The 17,780-nt window shown below is 48.0% G+C and overlaps 1 non-coding gene and 1 pseudogene across 1 annotated transcript; both read left to right on the top strand.

Moving 5' to 3' along the window:
* Positions 1–2,233: 2,233 nt before the first annotated feature.
* LOC135270548 (large ribosomal subunit protein uL30-like 1) overlaps positions 2,234–17,780 on the top strand; it is a 152,298-nt pseudogene continuing 136,751 nt past the window's right edge.
* LOC135270576 (U6 spliceosomal RNA) lies at positions 12,971–13,074 on the top strand. Its single transcript, XR_010338732.1, has one exon. It is a non-coding gene; the product is annotated as a U6 spliceosomal RNA (small nuclear RNA).

Below are 17,780 nucleotides of genomic sequence, written 5' to 3'. Positions count from 1 at the left end.
CTCCCTCCCTCACAGGTGTTATTCCTGAGAGCGCTTTCCGGTCATCTTTCTGCACACAGATCTCCAGCTCCATCTGTTGCCTGGGGAACTTGAACCACAGCAGAGTGATATGCGGAGTTTGCAGAATCAAACTAAACACAGGCGGCAGGAAGGACACAAAGCAGGGCAGCCCCAGAGATCTCGCTGGTAGAAACTTTTAAACCTCTTAGGTTTAAACCCTCTTAGGTTTAAACCTCTTCGGGTACCACCAGGGTATCTCTGCTCAATGTTTAAATCCCTGAAAGGGAGCCTCTGATTGGCCTCGTTTGAGTTGGGAATCAGGGCCCTGTGATCAGAACTACCTGGGGTACTAATGAGTACTCCTATGTACCAGAAAGCCACCAAATATCACTCTTCCTCCTCTGAGTTCAGAACCACCTGACAGACAGACACAGGGGTCATATGGGGCTAGGTCAGAAGATCGGCTTGATTGATGATGGATTGGTGGAAATAACCTGGATATACGGCTTCCTGGTACTAGACTCCTGCATCAGACACATCCATCCTCCAGCCAGTCGTGAGCAGAACTGGCCGGACACCTGTAGACTTTCTCAGCAGGACGGGAGCTCAGCACATGGCACGGAGCACTGTTCCTGTGGGGAGTCAGATCCAACAGAAAGAGACCAGATGGGGCTGATTCCAACATGCTCAGCTGCTTCTGTAAAACTCACCAGCCAGAGTGAGGAGCAATGAAGGGAGGAGAAGTGAAAGGCCAGGTGGTTACTATGGCCAAAGTCTTTCCATGTGTGCACATGGAACCAGGGAAGTGGAAGTGTGGAACAGCTACTTTGCATATATTTACATGTATTAGCATATCTAGTTCTCACAATACCATGGAGTATCACTGTCCCCATTTTATAGAAGAGGAAACTGAGGCCAAGGCCATCTTCCAAGGAAGTGCTGGCTTGGGATTTAGGAACCAAGTGTCCTCTGATCTGAAAGCCCATCCCATGTTCTTTTCAGTGCCATGTACCTGCTTCTCATTTGGAATGCGGGGGAAGGGGAGGACTCCTGGCTGTCTTCTCCAGCGCTCACAGGGAGCACTTCTGGGTCCTGAAGCCACCAGCTCCTTGGGCCTGGTTGCTTGAGTTACCCCATGTACCTGAGTCCACAAATGCTTCTATGGGAATGTGACAGATTTGAAGGGGCAGTCACTGGGCCCATAATGGGAAGGCTGGGAGTAGGCCTCCTTTCCTGTGGTGCTTAGCCTTGGTGTCCCCTGCGGGACCTATGCCTGCTTGCTAGACCAGGCTGTCTCACGTGGCCACAGAGGTTGCCACAGAGGCCTCACCTTGGCTCCCACCAGGATGTCCTGGGCCAGAGCAAGAGCAGCTGCTTTAGCTCAGCCTTTCAGGTCAGGTCTGCAGTAATCAGCTTCTTCCAACCAAGGGCGGGGCCCACCGGGGTCTCTGTTAGCTTAGGCATGCCTTTTAGACTTGGTTCTCTCTGTTTATGAAGCCCTAAGACTCAGCCCATCCCCAGCTGGCCAGTCTATTCTGTTGGACTCATTTCTTGCTTTTCAGTCTCTGCAGATGTTCCAACCACTACACATCCCCCTTCTTCCCCTCCATACCCGTCTACCTCTTCCTCTCTCCCTTTATCCTTCTGTCTCTTCTTATTGCTCATCCCCGACCTTCCTCTCTGCCTTCCCCTCTCCTCCTCCCTAACCCTTCCCCTTGAACCCCAGGGAGATAGGCCTGTCTGCAAAGGAAAGATCTTTGTCATGTGATTATTAGATCCCCAACATGTTACCTAGTAGAAGGCAGCACAGTAGGAGTTTTCTTCAAGGGGCCGAGGGGTTATAAAGGATTTCCGAATATCATACAAAACCATCCGAGGATGCTGGGCTGAGGGCAGCTGCAACAGGGGTGTGAAGGTGGGTCACAGCCCCCATCCCAGGGAGAGGAAAGGTGACGAGAGGAGAGGAGAGGGTTCCATACCTCCAGAATTAGTCCTGTCTGTATTATTATCACTTGTAAAAGCATTTTTTCATGCCATTTAATCTAACAGCCTTTTATTAAAGCTTAGATAAAAGTGGGGAAAAAAAAATCTCATCAACGTCAGCCACCAGAAGGGAAATTTCAGAGACTGAGATGATCAGATTTCTAAGTTTATTGAAAAATCTATAGATAACTGCACGGCTGCTCATGCTATAAAACAAGTGCAGCCAGGCGAGCCGTTTAGTAACGTGGGAATGGTCGGCCGTGCGGACAGCGGACAGAGGATGAGCTCATCTCGGGAAGACACAGGCTCTGGCGGAAATGAACTCTGCGGCACGCCGCGGGCCAGCAGCATAGCGTCACCCTGCAGACTGAGCCTCGCAGCTTCTCGGGAGCTGTCCACGGCGCAGCCAGCCGCCAAGGGACAGGGTGCCTCGGTCTTCCCAAGAGCAGTGGAACCCACACTAATCCCCTCCCATGTTAGCCACACTCTGGAGCTCACATCTGGAGTAGTGACAGGCTTTCAAAGGTGTTTAATCTCACCACAATCCTGAGACAGGTATTAATACCCCTCTTTTCCAAATGAAGAAATTGGCCACCACTGGAGGGAAGGAACTTTGGTAAATCCCCAGAGTGAAGTGGCGGTGCTGGGGTGATTACCCAGGGTTTCCAGCTCTGGTCCTGTGGTCCTTTTGCTCCATCGGGCTAGTGCATCACCAGACTCAGTCTAGAGGGGGGATGTTAAAGAAGCCACCCTTTGGCCTTCCGGACAAGTGTGTGAGAATCGGTGAGTGGGTGGGGATAGGGGAGTCAGGTTTGGGCAGTAGAACGTAGGAGTAATATGTACTCTAAATAGGTTCATTTCCTGACTCCCCCCTTATCTGTGTGACCTTGTATAAGTCACTTAACTTCTCATGCCTCTATACAATGAGGAATGATAGTTTAAAAGAGATAATGGATCAAGCATTTAATGTAGTATAGTAATAAATGGTATAGAGTTTAGCCCACTTTTGAAATCAAAAGAAATTGGTAAAAGTGCCTCAACATCTGTCCTGTAGAGGTGAACAAGTATTTTCAGTCCCTTCCTGACCTCTTTCCTGTGGCTTCCAGTCCTTCCAGGCACCTGGGGCACCTGCTTTCCCTGCTGTGGACTAGGATGCCTGTAGCTACCAGGTTAGAAGAGCTGCTGCTTGGAACTGCCCTGTGGCTGTACAGTGTGCCATCTGCGGCCTTGCCGTTGACTCACGGTATAACCTTGAGCTGACCTCGGTCTTACCTGGCCGGGCCTCTGTTTCCTTAGTTATAAAGGGGTAAGGGAAGGACAGAGACAGGTTTGAGGAATTGTAGTTTGTGAACTTCTGCATCAGAATCAACTCCGTGGTTGATTGTTGAAAATGTCAATTCGTGGGCCTGGCCCCAAGCTGTCTCAATCACAGTCTTTAATAGTGCTCTAGAATGTATGTTTGTAAAAAGCCTCCCCCCTTGCCCCATGCCCCATCCTAACTCTCAGAGATTCTGATATAACTGGCTGTTAATGCAAAATGAAAGTAAATAATGAATTAATAAATTAAATACTGATTTACTTTTGGTTGTTTTTAAGACTTTCCTGTTTGTTTTTGTTTTTTAGCAGTTTTGCTACACGTGCCTAAATGTGGTTTTCTTTGAACTCCTCTAGGGTTCATAACACTTCTAGAATCTGATTTGATATCTTTTGTCAGTGTTGGAAAATTCTCAGTCATCATCTCCGTAAAAATTGTTTCTGACCCATTTGTCGTTTTTCTCTCCAGGACTCCAGTTACTTGTGTGTTGGACCTGTTGCCATGTCCCGTTATGTCCCATACAACCTGTGCCACCACCTGTATTTTCCATTCATTTTTTCCTCTCATTCTTTCAGCGTGGATATTCTCTATTGACCTGTCTCTAAATTCACTAATCTTTTTTTTTTTTTTTTTTTTTTTTGAGACGGAGTCTCGCTCTTGTTACCCAGGCTGGAGTGCAATGGCGCGATCTCGGCTCACCGCAACCTCCGCCTCCTGGGTTCAGGCAATTCTCCTGCCTCAGCCTCCTGAGTAGCTGGGATTACAGGCACGCGCCACCGTGCCCAGCTAATTTTTTTGTATTAATAGAGACGGGGTTTCACAATGTTGACCAGGATGGTCTCGATCTTTCGACCTCGTGATCCACCCGCCTCGGCCTCCCAAAGTGCTGGGATTACAGGCTTGAGCCACCGCGCCCGGCCTAAATTCACTAATCTTTTCATCAGATGCGCCTAGTTTGCTATTAAACCCATCTATTCAGTTCTTAGTTTTAATTACTGTAATTTTCAGTTCTAGAATTTTCATTTGATTTTTTAAAATCGATTTTAATTCTTTGGTAAAATTAATTTTCTTGGACATATTAATCAGTTATTTTGAAAGTCTTTGAGTGATCATTTCAACATCAATCTCCTTAGATCTTTTTCTTTCTATGTCTGTTTTTTCTCTTGGTTTCTGGCCTTTCATGTTTCCCGATATTCTTTATAATTCACTTATTAAAAATTTTTTTTTTAGTTTTTGAGCCTCTGGATGATGCTATTTTCCCCTTAGAGCATTTAGTTTTGCTTTTGGAAGTTAGGATGGGGCAGATTGTTATAATCCAGTCTGGGATGGAGCAGGTTTGAAGCCAGGTTTTAATCTTTGTGAATACTGGCTTATTTGGGGTTAGTCCTTATTCCCAGGCTTCAGGGGTTCCTTCTGAAAGCTTGCGTGCATACCAGGGCCACTCCCTCTTGGTGATGGCTGGTCTATTTTTGTTCCTCCTGGATGGTGGGGCAGCAAAGCTCTGCTTAGCTTTTAGCCTCCTGGGTGCCAGTTTTGACTTCATTTCTCCTCTTGGCTTCTTCACTGATCAGTTTCTACAAAGCAGAACTTCTCAGCTTTTAAGTTTTTCTTAAGAATCAACAAATGCTTTGAAGCAAAAAGCTGTGCTAAATATTAGGTTCAGTTCTGTGCTTTCTTTCTGAGATCTTGGTACCTTAAGACCTCACCACATTTGATAGTTCTCTGATGTGTTCCAACAGGGCATTTCTATTTGTTCTTGGTAATAGAGTTGATATGGATATGTTAGCCTATCAAAGGCAGAAATGGAACTCCCTGATAGTGGTTTTTAATCTCCTCAGGTGATTTGAGTATAAGATGCACTGGACAAAATCAACTTCTTGCCACAGCATAAGAACCACCTTGGGCTGTTGTTTCAAAATGTTGATTTTCTGGTCCTATTCTAGATAACTGAACCAATTTCCAGAAAAAGAAGACTGGTTTGTCATATGGCAAGTGTTTCTAACAAAGGCACACTTGAGACGCACGGAGTAAGTGGCTCTTTAGAGTCCTTCTTGCTCTGGTTGCCTGAGCGTATTCTGGTGACCCTAGTGTCCCCACCCACCCAATGAACCCTGTATATGTATTTGCAGGAAAGCGCGTGGTTATTCTGATATGCAGAGGGGCAGCATGCTGTCTTTACCACCACCTTTGACTGTTTTGCATTCTGTAACTCCATGAGAAGTAGGTTTCTTTGCTGAATTATTTCTAATTTTCTTCATGGACATTTTAATCAGAGATGAAAAATGACTGGTCTTTTGCTAGCAGTTCAATCTAAGAGGAAGTTATTTGCCTCTTAGAGGTACATTAATTCGCAATGGCTTTTGTAAGGCAGAGGGATGTGGAAAGGGACTTGGATTCTGGGGGTCAGGGATAAGCCCAGGGTACTGGCTCAGGAACTGTAGGAGTCACTTGCCCCCTCCCTTCTTCTCTCCACTAATGTAAGTTCCCTTTGCCTGCTTGAGTGTACCTCCGAATTAGGTTCTTTTCCAGCTAACAGAAGTAGGACTCTAGTGCAGTTCTGAACCTCATCCCTGGAACCCTTTCTCACCCTGCTGGCTCCTCTCCAGCGGATTCCTTACTGTCCACACCAACTCCCTCCCCTTCGTCTCTTGCCCACCTCCTTTTTTTCTCTTGTCCTTCCCTTCTTTTCTCACCCCCACCCACCGCCACCCCAATCTTCTTCCCCACTTTCCAGAATCATAACGAGCCTGTAGTGTCCTCTTGTGGACCCTCCCTCGACCGCTTCAGCCTTTGCCAGGACCTGCTGCCCACGTGGGGCTTATGCAGGAGGGCAAAATGGTCCAATTCCTTTTCTCAGGGCCATCTAGCAAGACCAGTTCCCGTGGTTCTCTGTGGCTCACGTGAGGACGCTTCCCACTTTGGAGGTCTGTGATTGCCCTAGTCCATGGCTGCCCAGTAAATGCTACTCAAATCAGTAAGAAAACAATTACGTGTGCCCAGTGGTCAAGGGACAAAGGACATAAACAGGTAATTCACACAAGAGGAGACACAGCCACAAATAGAAGAACTATTTAATTTCACGTTTCATCAAAGAAATGCAAGTTCAAACCACGTGAGTAGTAAAAAATAATCAGAACAAGTCGAGTGTTGCCTATGATGCAGGGAAATGGACACACATACTGCTCGGAGAGTGAATGTTCTTCAGTCATTCTGGAGAGAAAATTGGTAAAATAGAACAAAAGTCTTATAATTTTCCATAACTTTTGACCCTGTCATTCTGCTTTCAGGAATTCATCCCAGTGAAATAATGAATGCGATTTGCAAAGAGTTATATGCAAGTGTATTCAGTGTGAGGCTGTTCTATTATAATAGTGATGACTGCTGCCACCCAGTGAAATACAACCATACAACAGTAAGGGGTTGCTACATTCATGCTGGTTGTACACTCTGTTGTCATTGAAAACACACAAATATTTAAAGAGGAGGCATGTTCAAGCTCGGATTTTTTAAAAAAATAAAGACAGTATATCACAATAATTGCATTTTGTTGAGGAGGAACCAGTGTAGGAAAAAACTCAATGGACGCAAAATGTTACCATGTCTGTCTGGTGTGTTTTATCATATACAAAAATCTACGAAATGTGATTAAAAGAGAGAAGAAGAAAACAAAAATACTGCTGCCCCGTGGAAAGACTGGCCTTCATTCTAGTCCTGCCTCTTGTTCTCTGTGAGGCTCTGGACAGGTCACCTTGGCTTTTTCTGTTTTTTTTTTTTTTTTTTTTTTTTTTTTTGAGGCAGAGTTTCCCTCTTGTCCAGGCTGGAGTGCAATGGCACAATTTCGGCTCCATCTCCTGGGTTCAAGAGATTCTCCTGCTTCAGCCTCCTGAGTAGCTGGGATTACAGGCGCCCGCCACCACGCCTGGCTAATTTTTTGTATTTTTAGTAGATACGGGGTTTCGCCATATTGGTCATTCTGGTCTTGAACTCCTGACATCAAGTGATATACCTGCCTTGGCCTCCCAAAGTGCAGGATTACAGGCTTGAGCCACCGCGCCTAGCCCACCTTGGCTCTTTTGACAGGCAGTTTCCTCATCTGTAAAGCAGAGCTGGCCCCGTGTAGCAGCTTTCATGTGTGTTCAGTGCTTTACCAGTCCCTTTGCTAACCATTGTTTTCGTTCAATCCCACATGTGTGCCTTGTAGATCAGCACTTTGTGGGCTGTTGGCTATTTTACCATCACTTGATAATTGAGAAACTCACCTTATTTTCAGGTACTGTGATACAAAGAAAAGCTTCTTAAGGGTCATTGGAGGGCAAGCATTTGAAGGAACTAGAGTAGGCTGGCTAATGACCTGGTGCAGAGGCTGAATTACAGCTGTTCTGGAGGGCAGATGATCCACAAGGTTGGGTCTGGGGTCAGTTACTCGTTGAGGATGGGGAGGTTGGGAGCAGATCAAGGCCAGGACCAGAACAGGCCTAGGAGAAGTGTTGGAGAAGCCGGAAAGCAGGGATTGAGAGAACTGCTCCGGGTTGAGGGGAGGTTCCAGGAGTGGTAGCTTTGCTGGAGGTTCAGTTAGGGGTCCTGGGGGTCAGATACCAGGACTTGGAGGCCTCAAGAAAAGAGTGGGAGCCAACCCAGCAGGACTTAGCTGGGCAAGGGAGAGACGTTTTCAAGACTGGGAGCAGGCATGACAGGCATTACTGGAGATCCCAGAAACAAGGATTTGACACATGCAGGCTTATGTGCAAATGGCAAGTCTGCATTTATATAAAACAGGCAGCAATGGAGAATGTGTAATAGATGGACCAATCTAGAGATAGCCTGGAAAAATGAACTCACTTAAGTAAAAATCGAGCCGTTTACTTCCTGCTCACTAGCAGGAAGTAAATCTTTAAAACTGATGCCTAATCTTTAAAATGGATGTCCTTATCTCAAAGCTCCCCAGGTGATAATATTAGCACTCCCTGACATGGTCTGTCTTCTCCATAAACACCTTTCCCTTTACTATAACAACACAAAAACACAAGAACCACCACCACCACAACACAACCACAACACAACCACAACAACAACAACACAAGGTAGCTTTCTAGCCCACAGGGCTGTTTTTTGTTTCCTAGTATGCCCTGAGCTGAACCCCTTGGTTTATGGAAGAGGCTCAATGTGAAACTGCAGATCGACTCTTTCATCACAGTCCTTTTAATTACTGCACGTACCCAATTTTATTATCCAATTATGGGTAAGATTAAAGTTCATCAAACTACTTGTTTTATGTGAAGTTCCTTCATTTCCAAAAGATCAGTGGAACATTAAAGAACAAATGAAACAGCCAGTTGCAGACTATCCGGATGATTTATCATTGATCTTCCATAAACAGCAAGACTGGCTCTGGTATTTTCCCTGGCGTAATAGGCCTATGTATACAGTACACTGTATATCTTTTCATTTCAGCCTTGAAAAAAATATGATATACCCCCAGTGGGAGTCATAATTTCGCTGAATGTATAGTGCTTAAGGCTCCACAGCGCCCAGCCAGTTTGTTACAGCAGATGGATGAGAGCCCACTGTTTCATGAAATTGCTTTTGAATATTTGCAGGATGACCTTTTCCCACACTATCCCACCAAAACGTATTAACTCCTTCTGCACAAGATGGAAACACGCTGTGCTGAACCATGCTTCTGCAAGGCACAGTTGAGATGTGACAGCCTTTAATATAAAACCTTTCCTGACATGTTCCCCTCCGTCAAAAACAATCTCTGTTTGCCAGAAGTTCCCTTTCAGAGAGAGGAAGGCAGAAGGAACTGACAACTCCTGGGTGACATTTACCAAGGTCACGCAGCTGGTGGTGGGTGGTGCCAGGATTATAATTCAGGCCTGGCTATCTCCAAAGCATTTGCTTCTTCCATGCCTCTGGAGCACGTTGTTTATGTCTGTATTGTAGCCTTTATCCTTTTTTTCTCTTTTATTTGAGCAGTTTGAGCCCATTTTCCTTCCATCATAATGTGAACTTATGGTTTTATGTCTGTTCTTCTTCACCACCACTTCAAGTGGACCTTGCATTTACTGGGTACTTGCTGTGGCAGTCAGGGTTCAATCAGAGAAACAGAAGCACCGGGAGGTCCTACATGTGTTAGTATGTATCAGGTTTTGTTTTAGGGTTTGTTAGAGGAATTTGGCTTTTGCATCTCGTGCTAGAGCTGGAAGTCCACGTACCAGGTTGTTGGGTAGAGAAGATAGATGTGAAGTAGAGGAGGGCAGGAGCGTGCTGGGACCCCCAAGTGCAAGCTGGAGACCAGGGGATGGGCTGGACTCTGGGTTGCTTCTTTTGCCTCTGACCTTGATGGTATAGGTGTTCTACAAAGCCAGGGCCCCTTATCCTGCAGCCAATCATACGTTCCTGGCCTGGGAGTTGGAGAAGCTGACGCAGGATGCAGGGGAAGATGGAGCAGCTGCAGGCCTGGCTGCGAGTTGGATCAGTGGCAGCGTGCGGGAGCAAAATGCTGCTGCTTCTCTTCTTTCCAAATCTCCCATAAGGATCTCCCTTGGGCCCTGCCCTAATGGGAAACCTACAGGAGAGGGAGTTCTGGGAAACGTAGTTCATCTTAACCAGGTTGTCACATTAGAAAGTTACTGTGGTCCACTTCCATCAACCTGACACCCACGTGTATCACCTTCAACCATACTTACTCTCCAAATAAAGACAGAGCAAAGTCATGCTTCTGCACAACATGACACAACCAGTGCACACACGGCCAAACGTGCTCACCCTTTCCCAGAAGAGGACAGAAAACCCCGCTTTGCCTCGGAGTAACATCTGCCCTGCTCTTAGCTACTTCACACTCCTCCTTTGACGCATGTAACTTAAATCCTGAGATATATGTGCAATTGCTGCTAAGCCCACTCTGTAGATGATTAAGGGATGGCAGAGGTGGAAACACGTATGTGGTTCATATATATGAACATGTATATCAAAGTGAGAAAGACATACAAATATTATAATCCTTATTTCTGAAACTGGTCACATGGTCATAGCTGGTATTTACAACCACCTTTGTTCTATTCATTCAACATTTCCTTTGCCTTCAGCAAGAATGGCAGGTTGTAGGTCTAGGCCAAGGATCAGCAATCTTTTTTTAATAAAGGGTCATATATTAAAATGTAGGCTTCGAGGACCATTCAGTCTCTGTCTCAGCTGTATTACAACAATAACGTTATCTGCAAAAGCAGCCGGAGGGCTGGATTTGGCCTGTGGGCTGTAGTTTGCTGATCACTGGCCGAGGCCATGAGCAGTCCTGCCTGAATTGGGTTGTATTGTAGTTTTCCGTTAACTTCAATCATAGAACGTGGGAGTATTAAAAGGCACCGCAGAGGACGTCCTGAATTCCGGAGATGCTCCTCCTTTTCCTTTTATGTAGAAGCACCGCATGTTACTCGTGGGAGTCAGGATCAGTCACTCCCACCAGCGCAGTGACCGCTGTTGCCTGATGACTCGGTGGCAGGAGGGGCTCAGAGTGGCTGGGTGGCAGACTCAGCATCCAGGTCAGTGGAACCGCTGGTGTGTCCCCTGGTGGAAGCATTCTTCTCTGTGGGTGTGACGCCTCTAGGCACAGAGCCTAGGGTCACTGGGACGAGAAGCATAACTTTTGTTAGTAGATATCTAAGAACAACAGGGAGAGAAGGCACTTTGTCCCCGGTTAGAAGCTGCTGGCTCCTGACGGAAATAGGAGAATGTAGCAGTCTCCATCTTTTCACTCAGTTAGCAAATGCTTATTGAGCACCTACTGTGTGCCAGGCACTGGCTGGAATGCACAGGTCACCGAGACAAATACTGCTCCTCTTTCAGCAGGTGTGAGGTGAGCTTGAACCATCGTGGAAGGTTTTCATTGTAGCCACTGAGGTTACTGCTTTCAGAAGCTCTGTCATTCAGTCCTGCATTCCCTGTCTGCGGGTTGGTGGGGCCAGCAGCGCCCGTTGCCCTTTCCTGTTTTAAGTGGGTAGAGGACAGCTTTTCCATGGGGTTCCATATTAAGCCTTGCTAAAGCCTCTTCCTGGAATGGAGTCAGCAAAATTGTTGGGTCCAAAAGAGGGGTGCTTATGCAAATTGGGATGATTTAGTTGGATCTGTGAGTGTCGTGATATACGGAACTGTATGTCATTTAGGCCTTGCCTGGGTTGCATGTGACAGAATACTCATCTAACTATGGTGTAATCACACAAGAGCTGGTTTTCACATGTAACACGAATCCTAAAGAAGTCTGTTCAGGACGGTTCAGTTGCTTAAAGGGTAAAGCGAAAGTCCAGTTGTCCCGGTTTCTTTTGGCTGTCTGCTTTGCTGTTCTTCATGTGTGAGTTTTATCTTCGTGGTTGCACAGTGACTGCTCTTCTTCCGGCCCTCACTTTCACATTCCAGGCAGGAAGACTGAAGGCACAGACCATGCCAGCTGAGGCCGTTTCGTTTTCCTAAGTTCTCACACAGTAGATGTCGGCTTGCATCCCATTGGCTGGACGGGTTCACCTAGTCTAGCTGCAGTGGAACTGGAGAGGCGTTTTTAATTCGAGATATTGCCATGCCGAACAAAATCAGAGTCCTGTTGTTGGAATGGAATATGGAGCGAAGGAGAGAATGGGCATTAGCCAAGCCACTAGCTGTGTCCACTGCAGCTGGGAAGAAAGAGTGATGGGTTGGCGTTCGGGAGAGGAGGAGGCAGAGCATGAGAAAGAGAACGAGGGCCAGTCGCGGTGGCTCATGCCTGTAATTCCAGCACTTTGGGAGAGCGAGGTAAGTGGATCACCTGAGGTTAGGAGTTCAAGACCAGCCTGGCCAACATTGTGAAAACCTGTCTAGAGTAAAAATTAAAAAAATTAGCTGGGCACGGTGGCACACGCTTGTAGTCTCAGCTACTTTAGAGGCTGAGGCAGGAGAATCACTTGAACCTGAGAGGCGGAGGTTGCGGTGAGCTGAGATCGCACCACTGCACTGCAGCCTGGGTGACAGAATGAGATTCTTTCTTAAAAAAGAGAGAGAGAAAGAGGGCAAGGCCACTGATGCCTCAGTAGGGCTCATTATAAAGCTGAAATGTCATGTCAGCAGTTTTTAAAAGGTGCTTGAACTATTTTCACCTCTTTCTAAATGGGTCTTTCTTGACTCAGCAAATATCCAAAATGTTTCCTGTTACTCTAATTTGTACCCTCATTTGAATCTCCTTCTTTGTAAATGCCCAACTCATGAGACCATAACATTTTTCTTTCTTTATAAACCATTCTTTCTGGTTGTTTAGGAAAAGAAAAAGATGGATAATTAAAAAACACATAATTACCCCAGAACTACATTAATTCTACCCTGGTGTCACAGCAGGGAACTCCATCCTGGAGAATTCATGAATGCCTGACCTGGAGAATTGTAATGAAAAAAATGTCACAGGAGACCAACATTTTGAATTATTGATTAGAAGGGGTTTTTCCAGGCTCTTCTGGCTTAATCGTACACTGTGAAAGAGGCGGCGCAGACAGGGAGAGGCCGAAGACGCAGAGGTTTAGGCTACTGGAGAGATGGGAAGCTGCTGTATTGCATTCACCTCTTTTTATGAAGCTGTAGCTGTGGAGTTCATGGGCAGTGGCTCAAAACAAGGCGCCTTGGAGAAGAACCTAAGGATTAAATAATAAGAGCCCCATGCTCGCTTCGGCAGCACAGATACTAAAATTGGACCCATAGAGAGGTGAGCATGGCCCCTGTGCAAGGATGACATGCAAATTTGTGAAGCATTCCATGAAAAAAAAAAAAAAAGATCCCTGCTGGTCTTTTGACAAAGAGATTTCTACATATGAATACTGTGCTTACTCCACCGAGTGAGCAGGTGGGCCAGGAGCCTCCCTTCACTGCACAGTTAACTGAGAATCTTGGCATTTGAACACAGGCTTCTCAAAACCCCATTTTCCTGAGAATCATGTGCTGGACTTCCCGGGAGAAATAGAAGAAAGGCTTCCTGGGACTAAGTCCTGATTTGAGGGCAAAGGGATCAAGATTTTGGAGCTAAGGCAGTAGATGAGGGCTGCTCTGTGCTCTCAAAAGAACATCTAAATAACCTAGAAACCATCCAGGGGCGTGTCAGTTGCTGGGCCTGGCTTCTGGCTGGGATGCTCTTTTGTGGGTAATGCTGGGTGCTGCCATTCTGGTGGCTGCTAAGCCAGCCCGGGGATGCTCGTCACAACATCCTGTGAGGTTGGCAGTGCCCTTTGGGACCCCACCCCTGCCTGCTGCTTTCTGCCCTGCTGGCATTCTGTAGGCCTTCTCTCATCCCAGTCCATCCAGAAGCTGTTGCATGAGTCCCTTGCTCTCCCAGAATGCTCCCCGGCCCCTTCGCCCTCAGACAGAGGGGGTACCCCCCTCCTTCTATCAGAACTCTGCTCACTTGCCACCTCCTCCAGGAAGACCTCTGGCACCTCCTTTTCCTATACTAGGTCAAGGCCTCCTGTTAAACACCTTTCAGCCTCTGGTGCTTTTATTCCTACAGTTGATTGCAGTTTGTGATGAAGTGTTTATTTGTGGGATGAGTTGCTTAACATCCACCTTGGTCATTAGGCCGTACACCCACCGGTGCAGGCGTCATGCCCAGTGTTGCTTACAGCGATGTCTCCAGAGCCTTCCTCAGCACTGGGGACGAAGTCGGCTCTTGGACCAAACACCTCTTCCTCTCCACCCCCTGAGGCTGATTTATAATTCCCATTGTATGAACGTGGAGGCTCAGAGGAGTTCATTGACTGACCTGAGTCCACACAGTAAAGGTTACCAGCAAGGGTTGAGCTGGGATTCGCACCTTGTCTCCCAGTTATGAGCCCTGCTCTTTCCAGTAACGTTCCCAGCAGCAGCTGCACCCAGGGAGTGGCCCCCCGCGAGCCTGAAGCAGAGCAGATGGCAGCAGCCTCGTCCTAACGCCAGGGGCCTTGCTGCAGTGGGCAGTGCCCTGGCCTCCCAGCCCCTGCATTCATTGTTGGTGGGCCCTCTCCTTGTCTGGATGATGTCCCCTGTGTCTCCTTGTACTAGAGGGCCTGTGAGCCTGTCCCCAGAGGGCACATGAAGACCCACTGTTAGGCCATTTTCTCCAGCCAGACTCCTGACGTTGCCATGCCTGGAATCCTTCCTTAATTTGACTCTCTGGATTCGGGGCACACCTTTGCCAGCAGGATACCATCCTTTGTTGCTATGTGAAACTTTTGAATTTAGGCCAGATTCACCCAGAGCTGGATGTTCTACCACTGTGCCACCCACAGACACTTCCATCTCACCCCCCTCATCCTCCACGAGACTCAGCAGCTGGCACTGTGTCCCTGACCCAGATCATGTGTCTGGCACCTGCTTGCCTTCTGTGGGTGCTGGTGCCATGGTGGCCGAGGAACCCTTGCTGCCAGCAGGGCCCCTCAGCCAGGGCCTGGCATGCTGTGCCCAAGCAGATGGTGCTGGAATGTGGTGAGACTCCCCTTCAGGGCAGGGAGCGGAGAGAGGAGGGTTGGACACAGTGCCTGGGTATTATTTGGAGTCACTTTGTCACTGGAGATGTACCAGGTGCATCCTTAGAGCTCAGAGCAGAATCCCCTCACTGCAGCCAGATGGGCTCTGAAGCTCCCAGCATGGATCTGCATCTCCCGGCTGGGGAAGGAGGCAGGCTGAGGGGTGGAGAGGCCTAGAGGGTGGATGAAGGAGAGCCAGTGGGAGCGTCTGGCCTTGTTCTCTCTCCCTTCACTGTTGCTGTTCTTCTAGTCCCTTCCTTCTTGTACTGTTACTTCAAACCCCTTTCTGTAAAATCTTGCAGCTAATGTTACTGAGTGCCGATTCTGTTTCAGATCAGCTGCGCTGGGCTCTGGGGCTCCATGGCTCTGCCTTGTTGGAATTTCAGTCTCACAGGGGAGATGCTCTAGAGAGGGGCAGATCATCACCAGAGAAGTGTGAACTTCCCTGTGACACGCACTCGGAAGGAGCAGGACATGGTGTGACCAAGGTCCGTTATGGGGGGAGTGGACTAGTCGGGGACATGGAAGCAGGCTTCCTGGGGAGATGATGCCGATGCAGTGGTCTCAAGGATGAGCGGGAGTTACCTGGGAGACGGGGAGGAAGGGGGTGCAGGCTGGGAACAGATGGTGCAGGGTCCCATGGGATGGAGAAAGGCAAATTGGAGGGAGTCAGGGAAGGCCAAGGTGGCGGAAGTGGAGAGGTCCAGGGGCCATGGTGAGAGGGACTCTGCTGGCTTCTAGGATAAAATGCAGGGTGTGCAGGGCCTGGGACACTCCTTCCTACTATGGGCTGAGGGGACGCAGGTTTCCCAGCATGCACGGGAGGAAAGGGCGTGTTGGTGATGATGCCAGCTATCACCATCAACATACCAGTAGCTGACACCTCCTGGTGCCTGCTGTGTGCCGGGCCCTGCTCTGAAGGCTTCAAGAATTCTCAGGAAAGAAGGGAAAAGGGTAAGGGGCAGGGAAGACTTCCAAAGCCTTTCAGGGCTTTATTTGGAGTCAGCACAAAGGGAATGCCAGCAACTTCACACACACACACACACACACACACACACACAGATATACAGTTCCTCCATGTGAATTAACATGAGCATTTTGTAAGTCAGTTTGGGTTGTCAAATGCCAGACATAAAGCTGAAATGATTCAAGAGATTGGAAAGCCAAGATGATTAGAATGCCTTTTACCTATAAGTTTTTAATACATTAGAAACCTAAAAACGATATTCACCCTTTACAAGCAAATTAAATGTTATTTGTTTGTGTTTTAAAGAGGTAAGTCACACAGTGGGTTTAGAGCAGATGTCTTCAGAGATCAGAGTCATCGCTTCCTTTGTTAGGAAGCGGAGGAGCCAGAGGCATACCGTTTAATGCTGCGCCGTACCAGGGCACTTTTCTTTCTCTGGAGTGGACTGCGTGCGTCTTCCTGATATCTGTGGCAGTCGTCTGATAATAGACTGCATTAGAAAATGTTATACTTTTATTTCAGAGCGAATGATTTGAAGGGCTTTACAGGAAAGAAGTGGGTTCTTCTCTGCCACATGACCTCGAGGACGGGTAAAAATCTCTTTCCTGCTAAGAGTTGATGCATGATTTAGAATTCTAGGAGCAAAAAGTCCTTCTGCACATAGGAGTCTAGCTGACGTCCCACTGTGGAAACCATTCGGACATGCAGTTTCCTCATCTGTAAGTGGGGTCGACAACAGTCTCCTCTGTTACAGTGGGGATTAAACAGAGGGATTCAAGTGAGAACACAGAGCATGTGGCTAGCTCAGTGAATGTGAGCTGCTGTCATTTACATGCACGTTGACATGGGAGCACATTCACAGACCTCTCCAGATGCAGTCACAATGACTATGTGAATATATATTCGTATGTGAATACATCACACACACACACACACACACACACACTCACTCTCTTAGAGGTTTGCTGAAATTCTCCAACAGAAAACTAGTTGTAGCCGTTTTTTTGCTTGTTGCGTTGGGTTTGACTGGGGCCAGGGTGAAGGTAAATGAATCCACCACTCAGCCTCCCCAGCCAATGGCCGACTATGCCTGCGGGCGGCTTCCCGCTGACTCTCAGGTATCTTGGATCTCCAGCCCAGCCTGAGTGACCACATTGCCCCACAGGCATCAGAGCAGCCATTGCAGGTGCTTAAGCCATCACGGGGACCTGCACTGGCAGCTAAGAAACTGAACATGGTGGCAAAGTGAGGAGAGGAGCTGTGCCCCCTCGGATTACCTCCTGCCTGGGCCCCAGCGCCGATGCAGCCGTCTGAAGGACATGCGGGAGTTAACTGGGAGAAGAAGGGAGGAAGGGTGTGTCGGCTGGGAACAGAGGGCGCAGGGTCTGCTGTGCCTGGTCGGCTTCACCTTTATGTGCTCTGGCTCCTCTGCCTGGAATACCCTCTCCACGCAAACACTCAGGCTCAGCGTCACTCACACTCCCTGCCTGGCTCAGATGCCATCTGCCCCTGCGGGCTCTCTGGATCTCCCTCCTCACTCCTCTGAGCCTTTTTCTTTGGACCTCTCATAGAATTCAGCATGTCTACCTCGTGCTGTGGCCATCAGAGCTCCCGGAGAGTGGTCACCCCCAACACTCCACATGACGCTGGGCTCAGAGAGCATTTGACTATCAGAGCTGCTCCAGGTATCCTGTTTCCAAGAAGCAGCTCTCCTGAACTGGAGTTTGATCAGATCACTCCCATGCTGTAAATGCTTCATTGGCCCCCTCAGCACTTAGGGTAAAATCCAGTCTTTCTCATGCCCCGAGACTGCCTGGTTTGACCCCTCCCCACTTCTCCCTACAGCCTCATTTCCCCTCCCTCCCTCTCACCAGGCTCCGGTTCCCTTTGCCAGTGCAGGGAGAGCGCCAAGCTCACTCTGGCCTCCGGGCCCTTGCACATGCTAAGCCATCTGCTCGGAATTTCCCTCCCCTTCACCCGGCCACCCCTACTCATCCTTCAGGTCAGA

The sequence above is a fragment of the Aotus nancymaae genome, unplaced genomic scaffold, assembly GCF_030222135.1.
Source record: "Aotus nancymaae isolate 86718 unplaced genomic scaffold, 86718_ANA_hifiasm-v0.15.2.pri h1tg000064l_0, whole genome shotgun sequence".
NCBI lineage: Eukaryota > Metazoa > Chordata > Mammalia > Primates > Aotidae > Aotus > Aotus nancymaae.
The sequence above is the reverse complement of the archived record's forward strand: the minus strand, read 5'-3'. Positions and strand labels throughout refer to the sequence as shown.